The sequence below is a fragment of the Pelophylax lessonae genome (genome assembly GCF_965119305.1).
Source record: "Pelophylax lessonae genome assembly, chromosome: 13".
NCBI classification, from domain to species: Eukaryota; Metazoa; Chordata; class Amphibia; order Anura; family Ranidae; genus Pelophylax; species Pelophylax lessonae.
Genome location: NC_138780.1, coordinates 79681772 through 79705210, shown reverse-complemented (window position 1 = coordinate 79705210; position 23439 = coordinate 79681772).

Sequence of the window (23439 nt, the reverse complement as noted above, 5' to 3'; positions counted from 1 at the left end):
AGAGGGGGGAATCGAGAGCTGCGCGGAGAAGGAGGCAAGGGTGGGTAGAGAGAAAATGACGGTGGAAGGGGCGAGCAGAGGAGAAAACATCCTCCCAGCGACAGCGAGGAGCTATGATGGAGCTCCTGGAGCGGGATATGACATGGTGGGTGCGAGAGAGAGGGGGGAATCGAGAGCGGCGCGGAGAAGGAGGCAAGGGTGGGTGGAGAGAAAATGACGGCGGAAGCGGCGAGCAGAGGAGAAAACATCCTCCCAGCGACAGCGAGGAGCTATGATGGAGCTCCTGGAGCTGGATGTAATATGGAGGGTGCGAGAGAGAGGAGGGAATCGAGAGCTGCGCGGAGAAGGAGGCAAGGGTGGGTAGAGAGAAAATGACGGTGGAAGGGGCGAGCGGAGGAGAAAACATCCTCCCAGCGACAGCGAGGAGCTATGATGGAGCTCCTGGAGCTGAATATGACATGGAGGGTGCGAAAGAGAGGGGGGGAATCGAGAGCTGCGCGGAGAAGGAGGCAAGGGTGGGTAGAGAGAAAATGACGGTGGAAGGGGCGAGCGGAGGAGAAAACATCCTCCCAGCGACAGTGAGGAGCTATGATGGAACTCCTGGAGCGGAATATGACATGGAGGGTGCAAAAGAGAGGGGGGAATCGAGAGCTGCGCGGAAAAGGAGGCAAGGGTGGGTAGAGAGAAAATGACGGTGGAAGGGGCGAGCGGAGGAGAAAACATCCTCCCAGCGACAGCGAGGAGCTATGATGGAGCTCCTGGAGCGGAATATGACATGGAGGGTTCGAAAGAGAGGGGGGAATCGAGAGCTGCGCGGAGAAGGAGGCAAGGGTGGGTAGAGAGAAAATGACGGTGGAAGGGGCGAGCGGAGGAGAAAACATCCTCCCAGCGACAGTGAGGAGCTATGATGGAACTCCTGGAGCGGAATATGACATGGAGGGTGCGAAAGAGAGGGGGGAATCGAGAGCTGCGCGGAGAAGGAGGCAAGGGTGGGTAGAGAGAAAATGACGGGGGAAGGGGCGACCGGAGGAGAAAACATCCTCCCAGCGACAGCGAGGAGCTATGATGGAACTCCTGGAGCGGAATATGACATGGAGGGTGCGAAAGAGAGGGGGGAATCGAGAGCTGCGCGGAAAAGGAGGCAAGGGTGGGTAGAGAGAAAATGACGGTGGAAGGGGCGAGCGGAGGAGAAAACATCCTCCCAGCGACAGCGAGGAGCTATGATGGAGCTCCTGGAGCGGAATATGACATGGAGGGTGCGAAAGAGAGGGGGGAATCGAGAGCTACGCGGAGAAGGAGGCAAGGGTGGGTAGAGAGAAAATGACGGTGGAAGGGGCGAGCGGAGGAGAAAACATCCTCCCAGCGACAGTGAGGAGCTATGATGGAACTCCTGGAGTGGAATATGACATGGAGGGTGCGAAAGAGAGGGGGGAATCGAGAGCTGCGCGGAAAAAAAGGCAAGGGTGGGTAGAGAGAAAATGACGGTGGAAGGGGCGAGCGGAGGAGAAAACATCCTCCCAGCGACAGCAAGGAGCTATGATGGAGCTCCTGGAGCGGAATATGACATGGAGGGTGCGAAAGAGAGGGGGGAATCGAGAGCTGCGCGGAAAAGGAGGCAAGGGTGGGTAGAGAGAAAATGACGGTGGAAGGGGCGAGCGGAGGAGAAAACATCCTCCCAGCGACAGCGAGGAGCTATGATGGAGCTCCTGGAGCGGAATATGACATGGAGGGTGCGAAAGAGAGGGGGGAATCGAGAGCTACGCGGAGAAGGAGGCAAGGGTGGGTAGAGAGAAAATGACGGTGGAAGGGGCGAGCGGAGGAGAAAACATCCTCCCAGCGACAGTGAGGAGCTATGATGGAACTCCTGGAGCGGAATATGACATGGAGGGTGCGAAAGAGAGGGGGGAATCGAGAGCTGCGCGGAAAAGGAGGCAAGGGAGGGTAGAGAGAAAATGACGGTGGAAGGGGCGAGCGGAGGAGAAAACATCCTCCCAGCGACAGCAAGGAGCTATGATGGAGCTCCTGGAGCGGAATATGACATGGAGGGTGCGAAAGAGAGGGGGGAATCGAGAGCTGCGCGGAGAAGGAGGCAAGGGTGGGTAGAGAGAAAATGACGGTGGAAGGGGCGAGCGGAGGAGAAAACATCCTCCCAGCGACAGCGAGGAGCTATGATGGAGCTCCTGGAGCGGAATATGACACGGAGGGTGCGAAAGAGAGGGGGGAATCGAGAGCTGCGCGGAGAAGGAGGCAAGGGTGGGTAGAGAGAAAATGACGGTGGAAGGGGCGAGCGGAGGAGAAAACATCCTCCCAGCGACAGCGAGGAGCTATGATGGAGCTCCTGGAGCTGGATGTAATATGGAGGGTGCGAGAGAGAGGAGGGAATCGAGAGCTGCGTGGAGAAGGAGGCAAGGGTGGGTAGAGAGAAAATGACGGTGGAAGGGGCGAGCGGAGGAGAAAACATCCTCCCAGCGACAGCGAGAAGCTATGATGGAGCTCCTGGAGCTGGATGTAATATGGAGGGTGCGAGAGAGAGGGGGGAATCGAGAGCTGCGCGGAGAAGGAGGCAAGGGTGGGTAGAGAGAAAATGACGGTGGAAGGGGCGAGCGGAGGAGAAAACATCCTCCCAGCGACAGCGAGGAGCTATGATGGAGCTCCTGGAGCGGAATATGACTTGGAGGGTGCGAAAGAGAGGGGGGAATCGAGAGCTGCGCGGAGAAGGAGGCAAGGGTGGGTAGAGAGAAAATGACGGTGGAAGGGGCGAGCGGAGGAGAAAACATCCTCCCAGCGACAGTGAGGAGCTATGATGGAACTCCTGGAGCGGAATATGACATGAAGGGTGCGAAAGAGAGGGGGGAATCGAGAGCTGCGCGGAAAAGGAGGCAAGGGTGGGTAGAGAGAAAATGACGGTGGAAGGGGCGAGCAGAGGAGAAAACATCCTCCCAGTGACAGTGAGGAGCTATGATGGAACTCCTGGAGCGGAATATGACATGGAGGGTGCGAAAGAGAGGGGGAATCGAGAGCTGCGCGGAGAAGGAGGCAAGGGTGGGTAGATAGAAAATGACGGTGGAAGGGGCGAGCGGAGGAGAAAACATCCTCCCAGCGACAGCGAGGAGCTATGATGGAGCTCCTGGAGCGGGATATGACATGGTGGGTGCGAGAGAGAGGGGGGAATCGAGAGCGGCGCGGAGAAGGAGGCAAGGGTGGGTTTGAGAGAAAATGACGGCGGAAGCGGCGAGCAGAGGAGAAAACATCCTCCCAGCGACAGCGAGGAGCTATGATGGAGCTCCTGGAGCTGGATGTAATATGGAGGGTGCGAGAGAGAGGAGGGAATCGAGAGCTGCGCGGAGAAGGAGGCAAGGGTGGGTTGAGAGAAAATGACGGTGGAAGGGGCGAGCGGAGGAGAAAACATCCTCCCAGCGACAGCGAGGAGCTATGATGGAGCTCCTGGAGCGGAATATGACATGGAGGGTGCGAAAGAGAGGGGGGAATCGAGAGCTGCGCGGAGAAGGAGGCAAGGGTGGGTAGAGAGAAAATGACGGTGGAAGGGGAGGGCAGAGGAGAAAACACCCTCCCAGCGACAGTGAGGAGCTATGATGGAGCTCCTGGAGCGGAATATGACATGGAGGGTGCGAAAGAGAGGGGGGAATCGAGAGCTGCGCGGAAAAGGAGGCAAGGGTGGGTAGAGAAAAAATGACGGTGGAAGGGGCGAGCGGAGGAGAAAACATCCTCCCAGCGACAGCGAGGAGCTATGATGGAGCTCCTGGAGCGGGATATGACATGGTGGGTGCGAGAGAGAGGGGGGAATCGAGAGCGGCGCGGAGAAGGAGGCAAGGGTGGGTGGAGAGAAAATGACGGCGGAAGCGGCGAGCAGAGGAGAAAACATCCTCCCAGCGACAGCGAGGAGCTATGATGGAGCTCCTGGAGCTGGATGTAATATGGAGGGTGCGAGAGAGAGGAGGGAATCGAGAGCTGCGCGGAGAAGGAGGCAAGGGTGGGTAGAGAGAAAATGATGGTGGAAGGGGCGAGCGGAGGAGAAAACATCCTCCCAGCGACAGCGAGGAGCTATGATGGAGCTCCTGGAGCGGAATATGACATGGAGGGTGCGAAAGAGAGGGGGGAATCGAGAGCTGCGCAGAGAAGGAGGCAAGGGTGGGTAGAGAGAAAATGACGGTGGAAGGGGCGAGCGGAGGAGAAAACATCCTCCCAGCGACAGCGAGGAGCTATGATGGAGCTCCTGGAGCGGAATATGACATGGAGGGTGCGAAAGAGAGGGGGGAATCGAGAGCTGCGCGGAGAAGGAGGCAAGGGTGGGTAGAGAAAAAATGACGGTGGAAGGGGCGAGCGGAGGAGAAAACATCCTCCCAGCGACAGTGAGGAGCTATGATGGAACTCCTGGAGCGGAATATGACATGGAGGGTGCGAAAGAGAGGGGGAAATCGAGAGCTGCGCGGAAAAGGAGGCAAGGGTGGGTAGAGAGAAAATGACGGTGGAAGGGGCGAGCGGAGGAGAAAACATCCTCCCAGCGACAGCGAGGAGCTATGATGGAGCTCCTGGAGCTGAATATGACATGGAGGGTGCGAAAGAGAGGGGGGGAATCGAGAGCTGCGCGGAGAAGGAGGCAAGGGTGGGTAGAGAGAAAATGACGGTGGAAGGGGCGAGCAGAGGAGAAAACATCCTCCCAGCGACAGCGAGGAGCTATGATGGAGCTCCTGGAGCGGGATATGACATGGTGGGTGCGAGAGAGAGGGGGGAATCGAGAGCGGCGCGGAGAAGGAGGCAAGGGTGGGTGGAGAGAAAATGACGGCGGAAGCGGCGAGCAGAGGAGAAAACATAATCCCAGCGACAGCGAGGAGCTATGATGGAGCTCCTGGAGCTGGATGTAATATGGAGGGTGCGAGAGAGAGGAGGGAATCGAGAGCTGCGCGGAGAAGGAGGCAAGGGTGGGTAGAGAGAAAATGACGGTGGAAGGGGCGAGCGGAGGAGAAAACATCCTCCCAGCGACAGCGAGGAGCTATGATGGAGCTCCTGGAGCTGAATATGACATGGAGGGTGCGAAAGAGAGGGGGGGAATCGAGAGCTGCGCGGAGAAGGAGGCAAGGGTGGGTAGAGAGAAAATGACGGTGGAAGGGGCGAGCGGAGGAGAAAACATCCTCCCAGCGACAGTGAGGAGCTATGATGGAACTCCTGGAGCGGAATATGACATGGAGGGTGCGAAAGAGAGGGGGGAATCGAGAGCTGCGCGGAAAAGGAGGCAAGGGTGGGTAGAGAGAAAATGACGGTGGAAGGGGCGAGCGGAGGAGAAAACATCCTCCCAGCGACAGCGAGGAGCTATGATGGAGCTTCTGGAGCGGAATATGACATGGAGGGTGCGAAAGAGAGGGGGGAATCGAGAGCTGCGCGGAAAAGGAGGAAAGGGTGGGTAGAAAGAAAATGACGGTGGAAGGGGCGAGCGGAGGAGAAAACATCCTCCCAGCGACAGCGAGGAGCTATGATGGAGCTCCTGGAGCGGAATATGACATGGAGGGTGCGAAAGAGAGGGGGGAATCGAGAGCTGCGCAGAGAAGGAGGCAAGGGTGGGTAGAGAGAAAATGACGGTGGAAGGGGCGAGCGGAGGAGAAAACATCCTCCCAGCGACAGCGAGGAGCTATGATGGAGCTCCTGGAGCGGAATATGACATGGAGGGTGCGAAAGAGAGGGGGGAATCGAGAGCTGCGCGGAAAAGGAGGAAAGGGTGGGTAGAGAGAAAATGACGGTGGAAGGGGCGAGCGGATGAGAAAACATCCTCCCAGCGACAGCGAGGAGCTATGATGGAGCTCCTGGAGCGGAATATGACATGGAGGGTGCGAAAGAGAGGGGGGAATCGAGAGCTGCGCAGAGAAGGAGGCAAGGGTGGGTAGAGAGAAAATGACAGTGGAAGGGGCGAGCGGAGGAGAAAACATCCTCCCAGTGACAGTGAGGAGCTATGATGGAACTCCTAGAGCGGGATATGACATGGAGGGTGCGAAAGAGAGGGGGGAATCGAGAGCTGCGCGGAGAAGGAGGCAAGGGTGGGTAGAGAGAAAATGACGGTGGAAGGGGCGAGAGGAGGAGAAAACATCCTCCCAGCGACAGCGAGGAGCTATGATGGAGCTCCTGGAGCTGGATGTAATATGGAGGGTGCGAGAGAGAGGAGGGAATCGAGAGCTGCGCGGAGAAGGAGGCAAGGGTGGGTAGAGAGAAAATGACGGTGGAAGGGGCGAGCGGAGGAGAAAACATCCTCCCAGCGACAGCGAGGAGCTATGATGGAGCTCCTGGAGCTGGATGTAATATGGAGGGTGCGAGAGAGAGGGGGGAATCGAGAGCTGCGCAGAGAAGGAGGCAAGGGTGGGTAGAGAGAAAATGACGGTGGAAGGGGCGAGCGGAGGAGAAAACATCCTCCCAGCGAAAGCGAGGAGCTATGATGGAGCTCCTGGAGCGGAATATGACATGGAGGGTGCGAAAGAGAGGGGGGAATCGAGAGCTGCGCGGAGAAGGAGGCAAGGGTGGGTAGAGAGAAAATGACGGTGGAAGGGGCGAGAGGAGGAGAAACCATCCTCCCAGCGACAGTGAGGAGCTATGATGGAACTCCTGGAGCGGAATATGACATGGAGGGTGCGAAAGAGAGGGGGGAATCGAGAGCTGCGCGGAAAAGGAGGCAAGGGTGGGTAGAGAGAAAATGACGGTGGAAGGGGCGAGCAGAGGAGAAAACATCCTTCCAGCGACAGCGAGGAGCTATGATGGAGCTCCTGGAGCGGGATATGACATGGAGGGTGCGAAAGAGAGGGGGGAATCGAGAGCTGCGCGGAAAAGGAGGCAAGGGTGGGTAGAGAGAAAATGACGGTGGAAGTGGCGAGCGGAGGAGAAAACATCCTCCCAGCGACAGCGAGGAGCTATGATGGAGCTCCTGGAGCTGGATGTAATATGGAGGGTGCGAGAGAGAGGAGGGAATCGAGAGCTGCGCGGAGAAGGAGGCAAGGGTGGGTAGAGAGAAAATGACGGTGGAAGGGGCGAGCGGAGGAGAAAACATCCTCCCAGCGACAGCGAGGAGCTATGATGGAGCTCCTGGAGCGGAATATGACATGGAGGGTGCGAAAGAGAGGGGGGAATCAAGAGCAGCGCGGAGAAGGAGGCAAGGGTGGGTGGAGAGAAAATAACGGCGGAAGCGGCGAGCAGAGGAGAAAACATCCTCCCAGCGACAGCGAGAAGCTATGATGGAGCTCCTGGAGCTGGATGTAATATGGAGGGTGCGAGAGAGAGGAGGGAATCGAGAGCTGCGCGGAGAAGGAGGCAAGGGTGGGTAGAGAGAAAATGATGGTGGAAGGGGCGAGCGGAGGAGAAAAAATCCTCCCAGTGACAGTGAGGAGCTATGATGGAACTCCTGGAGCGGGATATGACATGGAGGGTGCGAAAGAGAGGGGGGAATCGAGAGCTGCGCGGAGAAGGAGGCAAGGGTGGGTAGAGAGAAAATGACGGTGGAAGGGGCGAGCGGAGGAGAAAACATCCTCCCAGCGACAGCGAGGAGCTATGATGGAGCTCCTGGAGCGGAATATGACATGGAGGGTGCGAAAGAGAGGGGGGAATCGAGAGCTGCGCGGAGAAGGAGGCAAGGGTGGGTAGAGAGAAAATGACGGTGGAAGGGGCGAGCGGAGGAGAAAACATCCTCCCAGCGACAGCGAGGAGCTATGATGGAGCTCCTGGAGCGGAATATGACATGGAGGGTGCGAAAGAGAGGGGGGAATCGAGAGCTGCGCGGAAAAGGAGGCAAGGGTGGGTAGAGAGAAAATGACGGTGGAAGGGGCGAGCGGAGGAGAAAACATCCTCCCAGCGACAGCGAGGAGCTATGATGGAGCTCCTGGAGCGGAATATGACATGGAGGGTGCGAAAGAGAGGGGGGAATCGAGAGCTGCGCGGAGAAGGAGGCAAGGGTGGGTAGAGAGAAAATGACGGTGGAAGGGGCGAGCGGAGGAGAAAACATCCTCCCAGCGACAGTGAGGAGCTATGATGGAACTCCTGGAGCGGAATATGACATGGAGGGTGCGAAAGAGAGGGGGGAATCGAGAGCTGCGCGGAGAAGGAGGCAAGGGTGGGTAGAGAGAAAATGACGGTGGAAGGGGCGAGCGGAGGAGAAAACATCCTCCCAGCGACAGCGAGGAGCTATGATGGAGCTCCTGGAGCGGAATATGACATGGAGGGTGCGAAAGAGAGGGGGGAATCGAGAGCTGCGCGGAAAAGGAGGCAAGGGTGGGTAGAGAGAAAATGACGGTGGAAGGGGCGAGCGGAGGAGAACACATCCTCCCAGCGACAGCGAGGAGCTATGATGGAGCTCCTGGAGTGGGATATGACATGGAAGGTGCGAAAGAGAGGGGGGAATCGAGAGCGGCGGGGAGAAGGAGGCAAGGGTGGGTAGAGAGAAAATGACGGTGGAAGGGGCGAGAGGAGGAGAAAACATCCTCCCAGCGACAGTGAGGAGCTATAATGGAGCTCCTGGAGCGGGATATGACATGGAGGGTGCGAAAGAGAGGGGGGAATCGAGAGCTGTGTGGAGAAGGAGGCAAGGGTGGGTAGAGAGAAAATGACGGTGGAAGGGGCGAGCAGAGGAGAAAACATCCTCCCAGCGACAGCGAGGAGCTATGATGGAGCTCCTGGAGCGGGATATGACATGGAGGGTGCGAAAGAGAGGGGGGAATCGAGAGCTGCGCGGAGAAGGAGGCAAGGGTGGGTAGAGAGAAAATGACGGTGGAAGGGGCGAGCGGAGGAGAAAACATCCTCCCAGCGACAGCGAGGAGCTATGATGGAGCTCCTGGAGCGGAATATGACATGGAGGGTGCGAAAGAGAGGGGGGAATCGAGAGCTGCGCGGAAAAGGAGGCAAGGGTGGGTAGAGAGAAAATGACGGTGGAAGGGGCGAGCGGAGGAGAAAACATCCTCCCAGCGACAGCGAGGAGCTATGATGGAGCTCCTGGAGTGGGATATGACATGGAAGGTGCGAAAGAGAGGGGGAATCGAGAGCGGCGGGGAGAAGGAGGCAAGGGTGGGTAGAGAGAAAATGACGGTGGAAGGGGCGAGAGGAGGAGAAAACATCCTCCCAGCGACAGTGAGGAGCTATAATGGAGCTCCTGGAGCGGGATATGACATGGAGGGTGCGAAAGAGAGGGGAGAATCGAGAGCTGCGTGGAGAAGGAGGCAAGGGTGGGTAGAGAGAAAATGACGGTGGAAGGGGCGAGCGGAGGAGAAAACATCCTCCCAGCGACAGCGAGGAGCTATGATGGAGCTCCTGGAGCGGAATATGACATGGAGGGTGCGAAAGAGAGGGGGGAATCGAGAGCTACGCGGAGAAGGAGGCAAGGGTGGGTAGAGAGAAAATGACGGTGGAAGGGGCGAGCGGAGGAGAAAACATCCTCCCAGCGACAGTGAGGAGCTATGATGGAACTCCTGGAGCGGAATATGACATGGAGGGTGCGAAAGAGAGGGGGGAATCGAGAGCTGCGCGGAAAAGGAGGCAAGGGTGGGTAGAGAGAAAATGACGGTGGAAGCGGCGAGCAGAGGAGAAAACATCCTCCCAGCGACAGCGAGGAGCTATGATGGAGCTCCTGGAGCGGGATATGACATGGAGGGTGCGAAAGAGAGGGGGGAATCGAGAGCTGCGCGGAAAAGGAGGCAAGGGTGGGTAGAGAGAAAATGACGGTGGAAGGGGCGAGCGGAGGAGAAAACATCCTCCCAGCGACAGCGAGGAGCTATGATGGAGCTCCTGGAGCGGAATATGACATGGAGGGTGCGAAAGAGAGGGGGGAATCGAGAGCTGCGCGGAGAAGGAGGCAAGGGTGGGTAGAGAGAAAATGACGGTGGAAGGGGCGAGCGGAGGAGAAAACATCCTCCCAGCGACAGTGAGGAGCTATGATGGAGCTCCTGGAGCTGGATGTAATATGGAGGGTGCGAGAGAGAGGAGGGAATCGAGAGCTGCGCGGAGAAGGAGGCAAGGGTGGGTAGAGAGAAAATGACGGTGGAAGGGGCGAGCGGAGGAGAAAACATCCTCCCAGCGACAGCGAGGAGCTATGATGGAGCTCCTGGAGCGGAATATGACATGGAGGGTGCGAAAGAGAGGGGGGAATCAAGAGCAGCGCGGAGAAGGAGGCAAGGGTGGGTGGAGAGAAAATAACGGCGGAAGCGGCGAGCAGAGGAGAAAACATCCTCCCAGCGACAGCGAGGAGCTATGATGGAGCTCCTGGAGCTGGATGTAATATGGAGGGTGCGAGAGAGAGGAGGGAATCGAGAGCTGCGCGGAGAAGGAGGCAAGGGTGGGTAGAGAGAAAATGACGGTGGAAGGGGCGAGCGGAGGAGAAAACATCCTCCCAGTGACAGTGAGGAGCTATGATGGAACTCCTGGAGCGGGATATGACATGGAGGGTGCGAAAGAGAGGGGGGAATCGAGAGCTGCGCGGAGAAGGAGGCAAGGGTGGGTAGAGAGAAAATGACGGTGGAAGGGGCGATCGGAGGAGAAAACATCCTCCCAGCGACAGCGAGGAGCTATGATGGAGCTCCTGGAGCGGAATATGACATGGAGGGTGCGAAAGAGAGGGGGGAATCGAGAGCTGCGCGGAAAAGGAGGCAAGGGTGGGTAGAGAGAAAATGACGGTGGAAGGGGCGAGCGGAGGAGAAAACATCCTCCCAGCGACAGCGAGGAGCTATGATGGAGCTCCTGGAGTGGGATATGACATGGAAGGTGCGAAAGAGAGGGGGAATCGAGAGCGGCGGGGAGAAGGAGGCAAGGGTGGGTAGAGAGAAAATGACGGTGGAAGGGGCGAGAGGAGGAGAAAACATCCTCCCAGCGACAGTGAGGAGCTATAATGGAGCTCCTGGAGCGGGATATGACATGGAGGGTGCGAAAGAGAGGGGAGAATCGAGAGCTGCGTGGAGAAGGAGGCAAGGGTGGGTAGAGAGAAAATGACGGTGGAAGGGGCGAGCGGAGGAGAAAACATCCTCCCAGCGACAGCGAGGAGCTATGATGGAGCTCCTGGAGCGGAATATGACATGGAGGGTGCGAAAGAGAGGGGGGAATCGAGAGCTACGCGGAGAAGGAGGCAAGGGTGGGTAGAGAGAAAATGACGGTGGAAGGGGCGAGCGGAGGAGAAAACATCCTCCCAGCGACAGTGAGGAGCTATGATGGAACTCCTGGAGCGGAATATGACATGGAGGGTGCGAAAGAGAGGGGGGAATCGAGAGCTGCGCGGAAAAGGAGGCAAGGGTGGGTAGAGAGAAAATGACGGTGGAAGCGGCGAGCAGAGGAGAAAACATCCTCCCAGCGACAGCGAGGAGCTATGATGGAGCTCCTGGAGCGGGATATGACATGGAGGGTGCGAAAGAGAGGGGGGAATCGAGAGCTGCGCGGAAAAGGAGGCAAGGGTGGGTAGAGAGAAAATGACGGTGGAAGGGGCGAGCGGAGGAGAAAACATCCTCCCAGCGACAGCGAGGAGCTATGATGGAGCTCCTGGAGCGGAATATGACATGGAGGGTGCGAAAGAGAGGGGGGAATCGAGAGCTGCGCGGAGAAGGAGGCAAGGGTGGGTAGAGAGAAAATGACGGTGGAAGGGGCGAGCGGAGGAGAAAACATCCTCCCAGCGACAGTGAGGAGCTATGATGAAGCTCCTGGAGCTGGATGTAATATGGAGGGTGCGAGAGAGAGGAGGGAATCGAGAGCTGCGCGGAGAAGGAGGCAAGGGTGGGTAGAGAGAAAATGACGGTGGAAGGGGCGAGCGGAGGAGAAAACATCCTCCCAGCGACAGCGAGGAGCTATGATGGAGCTCCTGGAGCGGAATATGACATGGAGGGTGCGAAAGAGAGGGGGGAATCAAGAGCAGCGCGGAGAAGGAGGCAAGGGTGGGTGGAGAGAAAATAACGGCGGAAGCGGCGAGCAGAGGAGAAAACATCCTCCCAGCGACAGCGAGGAGCTATGATGGAGCTCCTGGAGCTGGATGTAATATGGAGGGTGCGAGAGAGAGGAGGGAATCGAGAGCTGCGCGGAGAAGGAGGCAAGGGTGGGTAGAGAGAAAATGACGGTGGAAGGGGCGAGCGGAGGAGAAAACATCCTCCCAGTGACAGTGAGGAGCTATGATGGAACTCCTGGAGCGGGATATGACATGGAGGGTGCGAAAGAGAGGGGGGAATCGAGAGCTGCGCGGAGAAGGAGGCAAGGGTGGGTAGAGAGAAAATGACGGTGGAAGGGGCGATCGGAGGAGAAAACATCCTCCCAGCGACAGCGAGGAGCTATGATGGAGCTCCTGGAGCGGAATATGACATGGAGGGTGCGAAAGAGAGGGGGGAATCGAGAGCTGCGCGGAAAAGGAGGCAAGGGTGGGTAGAGAGAAAATGACGGTGGAAGGGGCGAGCGGAGGAGAAAACATCCTCCCAGCGACAGCGAGGAGCTATGATGGAGCTCCTGGAGTGGGATATGACATGGAAGGTGCGAAAGAGAGGGGGGAATCGAGAGCGGCGGGGAGAAGGAGGCAAGGGTGGGTAGAGAGAAAATGACGGTGGAAGGGGCGAGAGGAGGAGAAAACATCCTCCCAGCGACAGTGAGGAGCTATAATGGAGCTCCTGGAGCGGGATATGACATGGAGGGTGCGAAAGAGAGGGGGGAATCGAGAGCTGCGTGGAGAAGGAGGCAAGGTTGGGTAGAGAGAAAATGACGGTGGAAGGGGCGAGCGGAGGAGAAAACATCCTCCCAGCGACAGCGAGGAGCTATGATGGAGCTCCTAGAGCGGAATATGACATGGAGGGTGCGAAAGAGAGGGGGGAATCGAGAGCTACGCGGAGAAGGAGGCAAGGGTGGGTAGAGAGAAAATGACGGTGGAAGGGGCGATCGGAGGAGAAAACATCCTCCCAGCGACAGTGAGGAGCTATGATGGAACTCCTGGAGCGGAATATGACATGGAGGGTGCGAAAGAGAGGGGGGAATCGAGAGCTGCGCGGAAAAGGAGGCAAGGGTGGGTAGAGAGAAAATGACGGTGGAAGGGGCGAGCGGAGGAGAAAACATCCTCCCAGCGACAGCAAGGAGCTATGATGGAGCTCCTGGAGCGGAATATGACATGGAGGGTGCGAAAGAGAGGGGGGAATCGAGAGCTGCGCGGAGAAGGAGGCAAGGGTGGGTAGAGAGAAAATGACGGTGGAAGGGGCGAGCGGAGGAGAAAACATCCTCCCAGCGACAGCGAGGAGCTATGATGGAGCTCCTGGAGCGGAATATGACACGGAGGGTGCGAAAGAGAGGGGGGAATCGAGAGCTGCGCGGAGAAGGAGGCAAGGGTGGGTAGAGAGAAAATGACGGTGGAAGGGGCGAGCGGAGGAGAAAACATCCTCCCAGCGACAGCGAGGAGCTATGATGGAGCTCCTGGAGCTGGATGTAATATGGAGGGTGCGAGAGAGAGGAGGGAATCGAGAGCTGCGCGGAGAAGGAGGCAAGGGTGGGTAGAGAGAAAATGACGGTGGAAGGGGCGAGCGGAGGAGAAAACATCCTCCCAGCGACAGCGAGGAGCTATGATGGAGCTCCTGGAGCTGGATGTAATATGGAGGGTGCGAGAGAGAGGGGGGAATCGAGAGCTGCGCGGAGAAGGAGGCAAGGATGGGTAGAGAGAAAATGACGGTGGAAGGGGCGAGCGGAGGAGAAAACATCCTCCCAGCGACAGCGAGGAGCTATGATGGAGCTCCTGGAGCGGAATATGACTTGGAGGGTGCGAAAGAGAGGGGGGAATCGAGAGCTGCGCGGAAAAGGAGGCAAGGGTGGGTAGAGAGAAAATGACGGTGGAAGGGGCGAGCAGAGGAGAAAACATCCTCCCAGTGACAGTGAGGAGCTATGATGGAACTCCTGGAGCGGAATATGACATGGAGGGTGCGAAAGAGAGGGGGGAATCGAGAGCTGCGCGGAAAAGGAGGCAAGGGTGGGTAGATAGAAAATGACGGTGGAAGGGGCGAGCGGAGGAGAAAACATCCTCCCAGCGACAGCGAGGAGCTATGATGGAGCTCCTGGAGCGGGATATGACATGGTGGGTGCGAGAGAGAGGGGGGAATCGAGAGCGGCGCGGAGAAGGAGGCAAGGGTGGGTGGAGAGAAAATGACGGCGGAAGCGGCGAGCAGAGGAGAAAACATCCTCCCAGCGACAGCGAGGAGCTATGATGGAGCTCCTGGAGCTGGATGTAATATGGAGGGTGCGAGAGAGAGGAGGGAATCGAGAGCTGCGCGGAGAAGGAGGCAAGGGTGGGTTGAGAGAAAATGACGGTGGAAGGGGCGAGCGGAGGAGAAAACATCCTCCCAGCGACAGCGAGGAGCTATGATGAAGCTCCTGGAGCGGAATATGACATGGAGGGTGCGAAAGAGAGGGGGGAATCGAGAGCTGCGCGGAAAAGGAGGCAAGGGTGGGTAGAGAGAAAATGACGGTGGAAGGGGCGAGCGGAGGAGAAAACATCCTCCCAGCGACAGCGAGGAGCTATGATGGAGCTCCTGGAGTGGGATATGACATGGTGGGTGCGAAAGAGAGGGGGGAATCGAGAGCGGCGCGGAGAAGGAGGCAAGGGTGGGTGGAGAGAAAATGACGGCGTAAGCGGCGAGCAGAGGAGAAAACATCCTCCCAGCGACAGCGAGGAGCTATGATGGAGCTCCTGGAGCTGGATGTAATATGGAGGGTGCGAGAGAGAGGAGGGAATCGAGAGCTGCGCGGAGAAGGAGGCAAGGGTGGGTAGAGAGAAAATGATGGTGGAAGGGGCGAGCGGAGGAGAAAACATCCTCCCAGCGACAGCGAGGAGCTATGATGGAGCTCCTGGAGCGGAATATGACATGGAGGGTGCGAAAGAGAGGGGGGAATCGAGAGCTGCGCAGAGAAGGAGGCAAGGGTGGGTAGAGAGAAAATGACGGTGGAAGGGACGAGCGGAGGAGAAAACATCCTCCCAGCGACAGCGAGGAGCTATGATGGAGCTCCTGGAGCGGAATATGACATGGAGGGTGCGAAAGAGAGGGGGGGGATCGAGAGCTGCGCTGAAAAGGAGGAAAGGGTGGGTAGAGAGAAAATGACGGTGGAAGGGGCGAGCGGAGGAGAAAACATCCTCCCAGCGACAGCGAGGAGCTATGATGGAGCTCCTGGAGCGGAATATGACATGGAGGGTGCGAAAGAGAGGGGGAATCGAGAGCTGCGCAGAGAAGGAGGCAAGGGTGGGTAGAGAGAAAATGACGGTGGAAGGGGCGAGCGGAGGAGAAAACATCCTCCCAGTGACAGTGAGGAGCTATGATGGAACTCCTAGAGCGGGATATGACATGGAGGGTGCGAAAGAGAGGGGGGAATCGAGAGCTACGCGGAGAAGGAGGCAAGGGTGGGTAGAGAGAAAATGACGGTGGAAGGGGCGAGCGGAGGAGAAAACATCCTCCCAGCGACAGCGAGGAGCTATGATGGAGCTCCTGGAGCTGGATGTAATATGGAGGGTGCGAGAGAGAGGAGGGAATCGAGGGAATCGAGAGCTGCACGGAGAAGGAGGCAAGGGTGGGTAGAGAGAAAATGACGGTGGAAGGGGCGAGCGGAGGAGAAAACATCCTCCCAGCGACAGCGAGGAGCTATGATGGAGCTCCTGGAGCTGGATGTAATATGGAGGGTGCGAGAGAGAGGGGGGAATCGAGAGCTGCGCGGAGAAGGAGGCAAGGGTGGGTAGAGAGAAAATGACGGTGGAAGGGGCGAGCGGAGGAGAAAACATCCTCCCAGCGACAGCGAGGAGCTATGATGGAGCTCCTGGAGCGGAATATGACATGGAGGGTGCGAAACAGAGGGGGGAATCGAGAGCTGCGCGGAGAAGGAGGCAAGGGTGGGTAGAGAGAAAATGACGGTGGAAGGGGCGAGCGGAGGAGAAAACATCCTCCCAGCGACAGTGAGGAGCTATGATGGAACTCCTGGAGCGGAATATGACATGGAGGGTGCGAAAGAGAGGGGGAAATCGAGAGCTGCGCGGAAAAGGAGGCAAGGGTGGGTAGAGAGAAAATTACGGTGGAAGGGGCGAGCGGAGGAGAAAACATCCTCCCAGCGACAGCGAGGAGCTATGATGGAGCTCCTGGAGCGGAATATGACATGGAGGGTGCGAAAGAGAGGGGGGAATCGAGAGCTGCGCGGAGAAGGAGGCAAGGGTGGGTAGAGAGAAAATGACGGTGGAAGGGGCGAGCGGAGGAGAAAACATCCTCCCAGCGACAGCGAGGAGCTATGATGGAGCTCCTGGAGCTGGATGTAATATGGAGGGTGCGAGAGAGTGGGGGGAATCGAGAGCTGCGCGGAGAAGGAGGCAAGGGTGGGTAGAGAGAAAATGACGGTGGAAGGGGCGAGCGGAGGAGAAAACATCCTCCCAGCGACAACGAGGAGCTATGATGGAGCTCCTGGAGCGGAATATGCCATGGAGGGTGCGAAAGAGAGGGGGGAATCGAGAGCTGCGCGGAGAAGGAGGCAAGGGTGGGTAGAGAGAAAATGACGGTGGAAGGGGCGAGCAGAGGAGAAAACATCCTCCCAGCGACAGTGAGGAGCTATGATGGAACTCCTGGAGCGGAATATGACATGGAGGGTGCGAAAGAGAGGGGGGAATCGAGAGCTGCGCGGAAAAGGAGGCAAGGGTGGGTAGAGAGAAAATGACGGTGGAAGGGGCGAGCAGAGGAGAAAACATCCTCCCAGCGACAGCGAGGAGCTATGATGGAGCTCCTGGAGCGGGATATGACATGGAGGGTGCGAAAGAGAGGGGGGAATCGAGAGCTGCGCGGAAAAGGAGGCAAGGGTGGGTAGAGAGAAAATGACGGTGGAAGGGGCGAGCAGAGGAGAAAACATCCTCCCAGCGACAGCGAGGAGCTATGATGGAGCTCCTGGAGCGGAATATGACATGGAGGGTGCGAAAGAGAGGGGGGAATCGAGAGCTGCGCGGAGAAGGAGGCAAGGGTGGGTAGAGAGAAAATGACGGTGGAAGGGGCGAGCGGAGGAGAAAACACCCTCCCAGCGACAGTGAGGAGCTATGATGGAACTCCTGGAGCGGAATATGACATGGAGGGTGCGAAAGAGAGGGGGGAATCGAGAGCTGCGCGGAAAAGGAGGCAAGGGTGGGTAGAGAGAAAATGACGGTGGAAGGGGAGAGCAGAGGAGAAAACATCCTCCCAGCGACAGCGAGGAGCTATGATGGAGCTCCTGGAGCGGGATATGACATGGAGGGTGCGAAAGAGAGGGGGGAATCGAGAGCTGCGCGGAAAAGGAGGCAAGGGTGGGTAGAGAGAAAATGACGGTGGAAGGGGCGAGCGGAGGAGAAAACATCCTCCCAGCGAAAGCGAGGAGCTATGATGGAGCTCCTGGAGCGGAATATGACATGGAGGGTGCGAAAGAGAGGGGGGAATCGAGAGCTGCGCAGAGAAGGAGGCAAGGGTGGGTAGAGAGAAAATGACGGTGGAAGGGGCGAGCGGAGGAGAAAACATCCTCCCAGTGACAGTGAGGAGCTATGATGGAACTCCTAGAGCGGGATATGACATGGAGGGTGCGAAAGAGAGGGGGGAATCGAGAGCTACGCGGAGAAGGAGGCAAGGGTGGGTAGAGAGAAAATGACGGTGGAAGGGGCGAGCGGAGGAGAAAACATCCTCCCAGCGACAGCGAGGAGCTATGATGGAGCTCCTGGAGCTGGATGTAATATGGAGGGTGCGAGAGAGAGGAGGGAATCGAGAGCTGCACGGAGAAGGAGGCAAGGGTGGGTAGAGAGAAAATGACGGTGGAAGGGGCGAGCGGAGGAGAAAACATCCTCCCAGCGACAGCGAGGAGCTATGATGGAGCTCCTGGAGCGGGATATGACATGGTGGGTGCGAGAGAGAGGGGGGAATCGAGAGCGGCGCGGAGAAGGAGGCAAGGGTGGGTGGAGAGAAAATGACGGCGGAAGCGGCGAGCAGAGGAGAAAACATCCTCCCAGCGACAGCGAGGAGCTATGATGGAGCTCCTGGAGCTGGATGTAATATGGAGGGTGCGAGAGAGAGGAGGGAATCGAGAGCTGCGCGGAGAAGGAGGCAAGGGTGGGTAGAGAGAAAATGATGGTGGAAGGGGCGAGCGGAGGAGAAAACATCCTCCCAGCGACAGCGAGGAGCTATGATGGAGCTCCTGGAGCGGAATATGACATGGAGGGTGCGAAAGAGAGGGGGGAATCGAGAGCTGCGCAGAGAAGGAGGCAAGGGTGGGTAGAGAGAAAATGACGGTGGAAGGGGCGAGCGGAGGAGAAAACATCCTCCCAGCGACAGCGAGGAGCTATGATGGAGCTCCTGGAGCGGAATATGACATGGAGGGTGCGAAAGAGAGGGGGGAATCGAGAGCTGCGCGGAAAAGGAGGAAAGGGTGGGTAGAGAGAAAATGACGGTGGAAGGGGCGAGCGGAGGAGAAAACATCCTCCCAGCGACAGCGAGGAGCTATGATGGAGCTCCTGGAGCGGAATATGACATGGAGGGTGCGAAAGAGAGGGGGGAATCGAGAGCTGCGCAGAGAAGGAGGCAAGGGTGGGTAGAGAGAAAATGACGGTGGAAGGGGCGAGCGGAGGAGAAAACATCCTCCCAGTGACAGTGAGGAGCTATGATGGAACTCCTAGAGCGGGATATGACATGGAGGATGCGAAAGAGAGGGGGGAATCGAGAGCTACGCGGAGAAGGAGGCAAGGGTGGGTAGAGAGAACATGACGGTGGAAGGGGCGAGCGGAGGAGAAAACATCCTCCCAGCGACAGCGAGGAGCTATGATGGAGCTCCTGGAGCTGGATGTAATATGGAGGGTGCGAGAGAGAGGAGGGAATCGAGAGCTGCACGGAGAAGGAGGCAAGGGTGGGTAGAGAGAAAATGACGGTGGAAGGGGCGAGCGGAGGAGAAAACATCCTCCTAGCGACAGCGAGGAGCTATGATGGAGCTCCTGGAGCTGGATGTAATATGGAGGGTGCGAGAGAGAGGGGGGAATCGAGAGCTGCGCGGAGAAGGAGGCAAGGGTGGGTAGAGAGAAAATGACGGTGGAAGGGGCGAGCGGAGGAGAAAACATCCTCCCAGCGACAGCGAGGAGCTATGATGGAGCTCCTGGAGCGGAATATGACATGGAGGGTGCGAAACAGAGGGGGGAATCGAGAGCTGCGCGGAGAAGGAGGCAAGGGTGGGTAGAGAGAAAATGACGGTGGAAGGGGCGAGCGGAGGAGAAAACATCCTCCCAGCGACAGTGAGGAGCTATGATGGAACTCCTGGAGCGGAATATGACATGGAGGGTGCGAAAGAGAGGGGGAAATCGAGAGCTGCGCGGAAAAGGAGGCAAGGGTGGGTAGAGAGAAAATTACGGTGGAAGGGGCGAGCGGAGGAGAAAACATCCTCCCAGCGACAGCGAGGAGCTATGATGGAGCTCCTGGAGCGGAATATGACATGGAGGGTGCGAAAGAGAGGGGGGAATCGAGAGCTGCGCGGAGAAGGAGGCAAGGGTGGGTAGAGAGAAAATGACGGTGGAAGGGGCGAGCGGAGGAGAAAACATCCTCCCAGCGACAGCGAGGAGCTATGATGGAGCTCCTGGAGCTGGATGTAATATGGAGGGTGCGAGAGAGTGGGGGGAATCGAGAGCTGCGCGGAGAAGGAGGCAAGGGTGGGTAGAGAGAAAATGACGGTGGAAGGGGCGAGCGGAGGAGAAAACATCCTCCCAGCGACAACGAGGAGCTATGATGGAGCTCCTGGAGCGGAATATGCCATGGAGGGTGCGAAAGAGAGGGGGGAATCGAGAGCTGCGCGGAGAAGGAGGCAAGGGTGGGTAGAGAGAAAATGACGGTGGAAGGGGCGAGCAGAGGAGAAAACATCCTCCCAGCGACAGTGAGGAGCTATGATGGAACTCCTGGAGCGGAATATGACATGGAGGGTGCGAAAGAGAGGGGGGAATCGAGAGCTGCGCGGAAAAGGAGGCAAGGGTGGGTAGAGAGAAAATGACGGTGGAAGGGGCGAGCAGAGGAGAAAACATCCTCCCAGCGACAGCGAGGAGCTATGATGGAGCTCCTGGAGCGGGATATGACATGGAGGGTGCGAAAGAGAGGGGGGAATCGAGAGCTGCGCGGAAAAGGAGGCAAGGGTGGGTAGAGAGAAAATGACGGTGGAAGGGGCGAGCAGAGGAGAAAACATCCTCCCAGCGACAGCGAGGAGCTATGATGGAGCTCCTGGAGCGGAATATGACATGGAGGGTGCGAAAGAGAGGGGGGAATCGAGAGCTGCGCGGAGAAGGAGGCAAGGGTGGGTAGAGAGAAAATGACGGTGGAAGGGGCGAGCGGAGGAGAAAACACCCTCCCAGCGACAGTGAGGAGCTATGATGGAACTCCTGGAGCGGAATATGACATGGAGGGTGCGAAAGAGAGGGGGGAATCGAGAGCTGCGCGGAAAAGGAGGCAAGGGTGGGTAGAGAGAAAATGACGGTGGAAGGGGAGAGCAGAGGAGAAAACATCCTCCCAGCGACAGCGAGGAGCTATGATGGAGCTCCTGGAGCGGGATATGACATGGAGGGTGCGAAAGAGAGGGGGGAATCGAGAGCTGCGCGGAAAAGGAGGCAAGGGTGGGTAGAGAGAAAATGACGGTGGAAGGGGCGAGCGGAGGAGAAAACATCCTCCCAGCGAAAGCGAGGAGCTATGATGGAGCTCCTGGAGCGGAATATGACATGGAGGGTGCGAAAGAGAGGGGGGAATCGAGAGCTGCGCAGAGAAGGAGGCAAGGGTGGGTAGAGAGAAAATGACGGTGGAAGGGGCGAGCGGAGGAGAAAACATCCTCCCAGTGACAGTGAGGAGCTATGATGGAACTCCTAGAGCGGGATATGACATGGAGGGTGCGAAAGAGAGGGGGGAATCGAGAGCTACGCGGAGAAGGAGGCAAGGGTGGGTAGAGAGAAAATGACGGTGGAAGGGGCGAGCGGAGGAGAAAACATCCTCCCAGCGACAGCGAGGAGCTATGATGGAGCTCCTGGAGCTGGATGTAATATGGAGGGTGCGAGAGAGAGGAGGGAATCGAGAGCTGCACGGAGAAGGAGGCAAGGGTGGGTAGAGAGAAAATGACGGTGGAAGGGGCGAGCGGAGGAGAAAACATCCTCCCAGCGACAGCGAGGAGCTATGATGGAGCTCCTGGAGCGGTATATGACATGGTGGGTGCGAGAGAGAGGGGGGAATCGAGAGCGGCGCGGAGAAGGAGGCAAGGGTGGGTGGAGAGAAAATGACGGCGGAAGCGGCGAGCAGAGGAGAAAACATCCTCCCAGCGACAGCGAGGAGCTATGATGGAGCTCCTGGAGCTGGATGTAATATGGAGGGTGCGAGAGAGAGGAGGGAATCGAGAGCTGCGCGGAGAAGGAGGCAAGGGTGGGTAGAGAGAAAATGATGGTGGAAGGGGCGAGCGGAGGAGAAAACATCCTCCCAGCGACAGCGAGGAGCTATGATGGAGCTCCTGGAGCGGAATATGACATGGAGGGTGCGAAAGAGAGGGGGGAATCGAGAGCTGCGCAGAGAAGGAGGCAAGGGTGGGTAGAGAGAAAATGACGGTGGAAGGGGCGAGCGGAGGAGAAAACATCCTCCCAGCGACAGCGAGGAGCTATGATGGAGCTCCTGGAGCGGAATATGACATGGAGGGTGCGAAAGAGAGGGGGGAATCGAGAGCTGCGCGGAAAAGGAGGAAAGGGTGGGTAGAGAGAAAATGACGGTGGAAGGGGCGAGCGGAGGAGAAAACATCCTCCCAGCGACAGCGAGGAGCTATGATGGAGCTCCTGGAGCGGAATATGACATGGAGGGTGCGAAAGAGAGGGGGGAATCGAGAGCTGCGCAGAGAAGGAGGCAAGGGTGGGTAGAGAGAAAATGACGGTGGAAGGGGCGAGCGGAGGAGAAAACATCCTCCCAGTGACAGTGAGGAGCTATGATGGAACTCCTAGAGCGGGATATGACATGGAGGATGCGAAAGAGAGGGGGGAATCGAGAGCTACGCGGAGAAGGAGGCAAGGGTGGGTAGAGAGAACATGACGGTGGAAGGGGCGAGCGGAGGAGAAAACATCCTCCCAGCGACAGCGAGGAGCTATGATGGAGCTCCTGGAGCTGGATGTAATATGGAGGGTGCGAGAGAGAGGAGGGAATCGAGAGCTGCACGGAGAAGGAGGCAAGGGTGGGTAGAGAGAAAATGACGGTGGAAGGGGCGAGCGGAGGAGAAAACATCCTCCTAGCGACAGCGAGGAGCTATGATGGAGCTCCTGGAGCTGGATGTAATATGGAGGGTGCGAGAGAGAGGGGGGAATCGAGAGCTGCGCGGAGAAGGAGGCAAGGGTGGGTAGAGAGAAAATGACGGTGGAAGGGGCGAGCGGAGGAGAAAACATCCTCCCAGCGACAGCGAGGAGCTATGATGGAGCTCCTGGAGCGGAATATGACATGGAGGGTGCGAAAGAGAGGGGGGAATCGAGAGCTGCGCGGAGAAGGAGGCAAGGGTGGGTAGAGAGAAAATGACGGTGGAAGGGGCGAGCGGAGGAGAAAACATCCTCCCAGCGACAGTGAGGAGCTATGATGGAACTCCTGGAGCGGAATATGACATGGAGGGTGCGAAAGAGAGGGGGGAATCGAGAGCTGCGCGGAAAAGGAGGCAAGGGTGGGTAGAGAGAAAATGACGGTGGAAGGGGCGAGCAGAGGAGAAAACATCCTCCCAGCGACAGCGAGGAGCTATGATGGAGCTCCTGGAGCGGGATATGACATGGAGGGTGCGAAAGAGAGGGGGGAATCGAGAGCTGCGCGGAAAAGGAGGCAAGGGTGGGTAGAGAGAAAATGACGGTGGAAGGGGCGAGCAGAGGAGAAAACATCCTCCCAGCGACAGCGAGGAGCTATGATGGAGCTCCTGGAGCGGAATATGACATGGAGGGTGCGAAAGAGAGGGGGGAATCGAGAGCTGCGCAGAGAAGGAGGCAAGGGTGGGTAGAGAGAAAATGACGGTGGAAGGGGCGAGCGGAGGAGAAAACATCCTCCCAGTGACAGTGAGGAGCTATGATGGAACTCCTAGAGCGGGATATGACATGGAGGGTGCGAAAGAGAGGGGGGAATCGAGAGCTACGCGGAGAAGGAGGCAAGGGTGGGTAGAGAGAAAATGACGGTGGAAGGGGCGAGCGGAGGAGAAAACATCCTCCCAGCGACAGCGAGGAGCTATGATGGAGCTCCTGGAGCTGGATGTAATATGGAGGGTGCGAGAGAGAGGAGGGAATCGAGAGCTGCACGGAGAAGGAGGCAAGGGTGGGTAGAGAGAAAATGACGGTGGAAGGGGCGAGCGGAGGAGAAAACATCCTCCCAGCGACAGCGAGGAGCTATGATGGAGCTCCTGGAGCTGGATGTAATATGGAGGGTGCGAGAGAGAGGGGGGAATCGAGAGCTGCGCGGAGAAGGAGGCAAGGGTGGG